This window comes from Salvelinus sp. IW2-2015, linkage group LG18 (genome assembly GCF_002910315.2).
Source record: "Salvelinus sp. IW2-2015 linkage group LG18, ASM291031v2, whole genome shotgun sequence".
In the NCBI taxonomy this organism is placed as follows: Eukaryota; Metazoa; Chordata; class Actinopteri; order Salmoniformes; family Salmonidae; genus Salvelinus; species Salvelinus sp. IW2-2015.
The window spans coordinates 54,923,662-54,932,274 of record NC_036858.1 but is presented as its reverse complement, the minus strand read 5'-3'; positions in this window follow the sequence as shown (position 1 = coordinate 54,932,274).

Sequence of the window (8,613 nt, the reverse complement as noted above, 5' to 3'; positions counted from 1 at the left end):
TGAACAAATGGACTTGAGTTTCTGAATGTTATCACAATCACACAATGAGTAGATAATCATGAAGCAGAGCTGCCCTATCTCTCGGCGCCATCAGCCTGCGGTCTGAAACTGATGCATTGGTGATGAGAAATTATATAAGAGCTGTTGTTTTGTTGGGTGTGGTGGATGAATCAGAATTAGTTGGGTAACATAAGTCATTAAGATGTCATATCTGCATAATATTCTTATGTGATATACTTTTTATTAGAATGTATCCCTTTGGACTATAGTGTTGGCAGTTGCACTTTCCCCTTCCCAAACAGGGCTCAGTCACTTGGGGCCCAGAGAGAGGAGAGGTCAGGCTTGTCTTTTGCATGTCTCTGGTGCTATYCAGAATATCAGAAAGGGAAGAGGACAGYATGGAACATTGTCTTCGTATGTGAATGTATCTGTTAAACCATGTGAAGGGATGGCGTGATTAAGGGGGAACCAATTACTTGGCTCCACAATGTCTGTGTGCAAGTCACTCCCCTCAGTGAGCTTGTCCAGGAGTGGGGTCAAGAGGGGGTTAACTTGAGATGGGAGTATCTAGAGTTGARAATTGAGTTATGCCTTGGATGAGGTAATGTTTTTGTACTATGAAGTACCAGGAACGAGATTAGAACCTCGTCTTAGAGACCAAACTGAACGAGAATTTATAGCGAATGCTATCTGGCTATGGGATACTCCTCTCTCAAGTAAAAGTCTTTCTTTGTGAACTGTTCCTAAGATCTGTGGTTCGTCATGTAAGTTGAGAGGGGTGTATCTTGGCTATAAAAGATCTTTGTATTCTTATGTAGGGACTCTCACTGAATAGACACTGAATTGKTCTGAGAGTCAAATGGCTATTGTAAAGCTCATATTATTAAAGATGAAGTTTAAGTATAACTCTGACTGGTGTGTGGTTTGTAACTCTCCTCATTRGGTAATACAGGAAATTGCCACGACATGGGTCAGGGGTCAGTGGGTCAAGGTTGTCATAGGAAGTTGTTTTATATTTATATATCCTTGACTTATGTATATACGGTGCATTCGGAAAGTATTTAGACCCATTGACTTTTTCCACATTTTGTTACGTTACAGCCTTATTCCAAAATGGATTAAATAATGTTTTCCCCCTCATCAATCTACACACAATACCCCATAATGACAAAGCAAAAACWGTTTTTTAGAAATTTCTGCAAATGTATAAAATAAAATAAAAATGAAATATCACATTTACATAAGTATTCAGATCCTTTACTTAGTACTTTGTTGAAGCACCTTTGGCAGTGATTACAGCATCAAGTCTTCTTAGGTATGAGTCTTGTGGTGGTTCATTTCTTTACTATCAAATGAGGAGAGACAAACTTATCACACAAGTCAGAGTTATACTTAAACTAAATCTTAATAGTGAGAGCTTTGCAATAGCAATGGCTTGTCGACAAATCACCGTTTCTGATGATCCGTTGAAAAGCAGCGAGACAAAAGTACAAAGGTCTTTTATAGCCAAGATATACCCCTTTCAACCTACATGACGAACAACAGATATATAGAATGGGTCACAAGGTTAAGATTTGTATGAAAGATACCTATAATACATAGCAGACAGTATCTGCTGTGTCAACAGTTTTCATTGTATAGACCAGTGTCTGGCCCTCCGACTCCAAACTGGAACCATCTCTCTCTGGTACCATATAGAACAGAAACTTTAACTCATGCTCTGGAATGCTCTTTAGGTTTTATCACCCAAAACACATCGTAAATCTCCTTTCAGTGTTATCTCCCAGAGGCCCATCCTCAGTAGAACACACACACACACAATAGTTAACAAAATTCTCTATTCTGTTGAATAAAACAACCATGATGCAATAAAAGTATTATAACATAATCATGCAATTTTGCCACCATACTCTACAAGCTTGGCACACCTGTATTTGGGTAGTTTCTCCCATTCTTCTCATGGTCTAAGAGTCCTTTAGGTGCCTTTGGCAAACTCCAAGCGGGCTGTCATGTGCCTTTTACTGAGGAGTGGCTTCTGTCTGACCACTCTAACATAAAGGCCTAAATGGTGGAGTGGCTCTCCCATCTCCCCAGATGAACTCTGGAGCTCTGTCAGAGTGACTATCGGGTTCTTGAGCACCTCCATGATCCGTGGCCAGCTCTTGAAAAGGTCTTGGTGGTTCCGAACTTCTTCCATTTAAGAATGATGAAGGCCACTGTGTTCTTGGGTACCTTAAATGCTGCAGACATTTTTTGGTACCCATCCCCAGATCTGTGTCTCGAAACAATCCCCATCTCGGAGCTCTACGGACAGTTCCTTTCGACCTCATGATTTGGTTTTTGCTCTGGCATGCATTGTCAACTTTGGAACCTTACATAGACAGGTGTGTGCCTTTCCAAATCATGTCCAATCAATTGAATTTACCACAGGTGGACTCCAATCAAGTTTTAGAAACATCTCAAAGATGATCAATGGAAGCAGGATGCACCTGAGGAAAATTTAGAATCTCATAGCAAAGGGTCTGAATAATTATGTAAATAAGGTATTTGGTCATTTCTTCTTGATAAAATTTCTGAAAACCTGTATTCGCTTCATCATTATGGGGTTTTGTCTGTAGATTGATTACGAAAAACAGAAATGTAATCAATTTTAGAATAAGGCTACAACGTAACTAAATGTGGAAAAAGTAAAGTGGTCTGAATAATTTCCGAATGCACTGTATATATTTTATAAGGGAGCCCTGTATCATGCATTACCAGACATATAGTATTACTGAGAAAATGACTAGGGGACCTGTACACAATAAGTAATGAGGAAACAGGAACATTATGGGAGTTTGTCCCATTTGTTGTCCACTGGAGATGAGCTGAAATATTATAAAGAGTGGGTGGGTGTTTTGAGAAACAGGATCTCAGCCTCATCAACATTTCTCCAAACGCAGTCGACGGCTTTCGACCTGGCTGATCTGAATGTTTGTGTACAAAGAGAGCTATCAGGAAAATGTTTGGCTGAGTAATTTTAATTTCCAAGGTTGTTTACATTGAAATAGAAACTGCTAAAGAAACAAAAGCATTGATTTACGAAGCTCTCAGAAATACAACCATCTAGACTGCAAAAACCTTGYTTTATACTTAACACTGAGACAGTTGAGAGGATAATAACATACCTGGAGAAGCGGTACAATAAACAAAACACACGGGTCAAACACATACCCGGCGCAAACCAGCCTGATGCGAACCACACGTAACAAACAAACAATTCCACAAACAGACATGGGGGGAACAGAGGGTAATATACATTTAGTCAGATGAGGGAATGTGAACCAGGTGTGCGGAAAACCAAGACAAAACAAATGGAAAATGAAAAGTGGAGCGGCGATGGCTAGAAGACCGGTGACGTCGACCGCCGAACGCCGCCCGGACAAGGAGAGGGACTGACTTCGGCGGAAGTCGTGACAGAATTACCTGAAAAATCATTGCAGGCATGAGTGGGATTGTGATTGTGTGTGATTCTATGTGATTGTGTTTGTTTTTGCATACCAGTAAGAGAAGCCATGTGACTGTGTATGTGAGGAACAACATTGTTTTCAGGGGTGGAAAGAGTACTTAAATATCCCACTAAAGCAGAAGTGCTGTTACTTTAATAAAATTGTACTCAAGTAGAAATACAATTATTGGTGTAAAAAAAAATATTCCAGAGTAAAAGTAATTMAGTTACTTTTAAAATAAAAACATTGACCTTGATAATTAGCTAATTTCGCTAATGTTACCTGAACATTGTTAAACATGATCTTTTCCATGCATTACATTGAAAAAGGAAGGGAGGAAATTAACAGTAAGTACAAAAAGTGACAGTTTGTTACAAATATACTATTAACATTTCAAAATAAATGTAATATTCAAAGTAATTCAAATGTATTGATAAATAAAAAAGCAATACTAAATAAAGTACATAAACAATAAAGTTACAAGACTTCAATATACTTCAGACTCAACATTTCTAATTKTTTCACCCATTCAATCACTCATTCACCCCTCTGTTACTTGTCACTCGTCCATGGGACCGGCTGACATTCCAGGCAGGTCACCCGTGATAGAAGTCAGTATTCAACGTCCATCCATGTCTGAGGACGTCCAGAGATGATGTGGAACCCGACCACTAGGGGCAACAGTGAGCACTGTTACCTTCAAGTAGGTTTCCGTTTTGCTAGGGCATTGTGGACAAGGATGGCTGAGGGGTGTAAGCATCTGCCTCTGGTGCCAAAGGTTGCATGTTTGAATGCAGCAATAAATAAATAAATACATATTATTTTTAAACCCTATCCCAAACCTTAACCCGTACCAAATCATTTTGAGTTAATGCCTTAACTTTACCTTAAACACAAAATTTGACATTTGGAATAACTTCGAAATGTGACGTTTCAGAAACATGGATGAGCATCTAATTCTGACGCGAGACCGTGAACGCTTTTAGGACATTCACTCACTAACCCATTTACTCTTTCCCTCACTCACTCTTTCCCTCACTCTAACTGTGTGTGTGTGTGTGTGTGTGTGTGTGTGTGTGTGTGTGTGTGTAAGTGTATGGAAGTGCATGTGCGAGCAAGCAATGGTGGTCAATCTAATAAGAAAGCACAGGCCCAGAGTAATGGATGCTGTGAATTACTCAACACGCTCAGGGAGAGGAGCGAGGGACGGAAGGAGAGATAGAGGGAGGGATGAGAGACGAAGCAGGATTTAGATAGAACTGGAAAGAAAAAGGAGGGAGAGAGAGCTAAAGAAAAATCTGTCACGTTATTGCCAACATGTTGTAATATTTTATGCGCTCAAAAACAATACATTGTCTTATGTACAAAACACCAAAGGACCTCTTTCTCAACCCTGACAACTAGTTCTGACAGTTCCAAATCCAGGCTTTTACTTCCAGGTCACTGAAGCACTTGATTGCTGGTGGAAAGGTGAAAACAAAGAAATCCATTTCAGAGAAGTGATTAGTGTGCCTTCTCTCTCCTCTGTTACTGCAGAAGCAGGAGACGTTTTACAGATCTCAGGTGGACGATAAAAAGCTAGTTGTTCCTGGAAGAGATCCTGATGACTCAGGGGTGCCTAAAAAGGTGCTTGTTGCAGAGGGTGGGACGGTGGAGATGTGTGTGTGTGTGTGTGTGTGTGCGTGTGAGTGAGGTAAAACAGGGCCTTGGCACTTGTCAGTCTCTTAAACACAAAACCCCCACCTGTCACCCCGTCTGGTGCATGCCATTGACAAATGCCAACTGACACCTTGTCAGTACTGCCAGTACCTAGGTCTACTTTCAAATGTCTGCCCCACACACAGGACCTTTTGCCTCCCATGTCCCTCTGTCTAACCCCCTGGGAACTGGGATCAGAGTAGGAGTGCTGATCAATGAGAAGTTTTGCCATTTAGATCATAATGAATAGGATTATATTGACATGGGGGACCTGATCCTAGATCAGCACTTCTGAGGTGCTTTATGAAAATGGGTCCAGATCTACAGGAAGTCAGGYACATACTGTAAGATCACAACCGAGATCCCGAATCACATAGTACAATACACCCACAGACATAATGTGGAATGTTACATAGGCTATAAATGATCACCTAGAGATAAAACAGATAACTACTCTCTTTCACTCTTTCATCCCTGTAATGATTGGAACAATCTTCCCTTTACATAGAAGTGATTTTAATCCCCTAGCTAGGCTAAAACATCATTATAATCTCCTTTCCTTTTGTAAATCTATATATAGTACAGTACAGAATAAAAAAAAAACAGAAATGCAGCTCGATCTGTTTTTCCACATTTCTCAGCTGTTATTGGCCATTATCACTGATCTTAGATAACKATGTAGTTAAATTCTAGAAACTTGACGTCATTACAGAACCTTGAGGGAAACTCACATGACGCAAGACATTCTGTATCACCTGGGTAACAGAGAGGCAGGTGGACACCATGTACGTACTTACTTCGTCCTCTTCATCCCGGGTGGAACATAAGGCCGCAACAATCTTCTGTCATTCGGAGTCTGTCTTTGGCCACAGCTTGTGCCCTGTCTAATGAGAGGCAATGTGGAAAGGTGTAAAACCATAGAGATAAAACAGTGTTCTATCTTTATGGTTAAAATCATCAGTATCCTATGATGCTACAGAAGGACWCTATGGAGCTGGCTTTGGATTTATGTGACTTATTTTGTTGTTTTATGCTTAGCCTTAATCTTGTTGACCTAGTGATGGGGGTTAAAGTGAAGATGAAGCAAATACAGGGAAAAACAACTAATTCCCTGTGATGGACAGTGAGTGATTGATAGGGGAAGGAAATGCATGCCAGTCTATCTCAGCCAAAGTGGCTGAAGATTAGAACCCTTTAAATTTACTGCCATGCCAACTCGCCCATTAGATGAGAACAGGCTTTGATCAGTACACACGCACGCACTTAACAAATGTAACAAATGTGATTGTATTTCTCAGTGTTGTGCTGTAATTAACGAATTCCCAGCCAGCGGTCCCAGGAAACACATTATATGTGCAGGACAACAWWATGTTGATGGCTGTAGACYCGTGATTCGTTGCTTGCATATAATTATCAGACTGGCCATTTGTCATCAAAGATCATAACAATGACACAATTAGTACAAAATACAATATGTGTAAATACTTGACAATAGACACAAAGGAAGCCCATTAGATATGCAGGACAGAAGTCTGTTGATGGCTGTAGATTTGTGTGTTAGCAAGGAAATGACTGTGAATTAGCAGGGAGCTAATGCAACCATTACAATAAGAGCATGCTAGCGAACTCGCTCTTACAGCAATCATACATATAATAGCACATCACAGCTCACAGGAAGCCCCCAATATTTAACAGGTACCGTACACACACATACATACAGTGGGGAGAACAAGTATTTGATACACTGCCGATTTTGCTGGTTTTCCTACTTACAAAGCATGTAGAGGTCTGTAATTGTTATCATAGGTACACTTCAACTGTGAGAGACGGAATCTAAAACAAAAATCCAGAAAATCACATTGTATGATTTTTAAGTAATTAATTTGCATTTTATTGCATGACATAAGTATTTGATACATCATTAAAAGCAGAAATTAATATACACATACACTCAAAAATTACAGACCCCTACATGCTTTGTAAGTAGGAAAACCTGCAAAATCGGCAGTGTATCAAATACTTGTTCTCCCACTGTTTACATACATACATACAATACATATAATACATACATACATACATACATACAACATACATACTACATACAACAAACACACACACAACAACATACATACAGTTGAAGTCGGAAGTTTACATACACCTTAGCCAAATACATTTAAACTCAGTTTTTCACAATTCCTGACATTTAATCCAAGTAAAAATTCCCTGTCTTGGGTCAGTTGGATCACCAATTTATTTTAAGAATGTAAAATGTCAGAATAATAGTAGAGAGAATGATTTATTTCAGATTTTATTTCTTTCATCACATTCCCAGTGGGTCAGAAGTTTACATACACTCAATTAGTATTTTGTAGCATTGCCTTTAAATTGTTTAACTTGGGTCAAACATTTCGGGTAGCCTTCCAAAAGCTTCCCAAAATATGTTGGGTGAATTCTGGACAATTGCTCCTGACAGAGCTGGTGTAACTGAGTCAGGTTTGTAGGCCTCCTTGTTCGCACACACTTTTTCAGTTCTGCCCACACATTTTCTCTAGGATTGAGGTCAGGGCTTTGTGATGGCCACTCCAAGACCTTGACTTTGTTGTCCTTAAGCCATTTTGCCACAWCTTTGGAAGTATGCTTGGGGTCATTGTCCATTTGGAAGACCCATTTGTGACCAAGCTTTAACTCCCTGACTGATTCTTGAGATGTTGCTTCAATATATCCACATAATTTTCCTTTCTCATGAAGCCATCTATTTTGTGAAGTGCACCAGTCCCTCCTTGTTATGAATTCTTTGAATAATGACTAAATGATGTATACATTTAACGTAGAACTATAACTAACAGAATTCTACCCTGTCACTGTATGATTGTATGACATTTATTAGAATCATAAATCTATAAATCTGATGTGTGTAGTTTTAGTCAAAATTAGAACAAGGACTTTTTGTTCCTTTTTAGTATGTAAGCAGGGTGCAAGTGTGATAAGTYATAAAATGATAAGAGGAGCTATCGACAGACAAGCTGTACTACTGTGTTCCTTTCAGGACATTCTGTCCCCACCCAGGGAGGGGAGAGACCTTGGGCTTGTAGTAGATTGTATAACAGGTGGCAGACAGTGTATGAGTAGGAGAAGACTTGTGAACTYTATTGTCATTGTCTCTGAGAGGAGGAGGGACACTTATGATGAAATGTGAGGTATATAGACCAATGTACAGGAAATGATAAGTTCTCGTAAATAAACATTCTGACTATTGTAGACTGGCCTCTGTCTGTTTCATTTCAACAAGAACCTTACAAATTATTGGTAACAGACCGAGTTTAATTGAAGTTCAGTTTATGAACATAGAGAACATAATTATCTTAACAGTCCTGCAGCAAAGCCCCCACAACATGATGCTGCCACCCTCGTGCATCACGTTGGATGG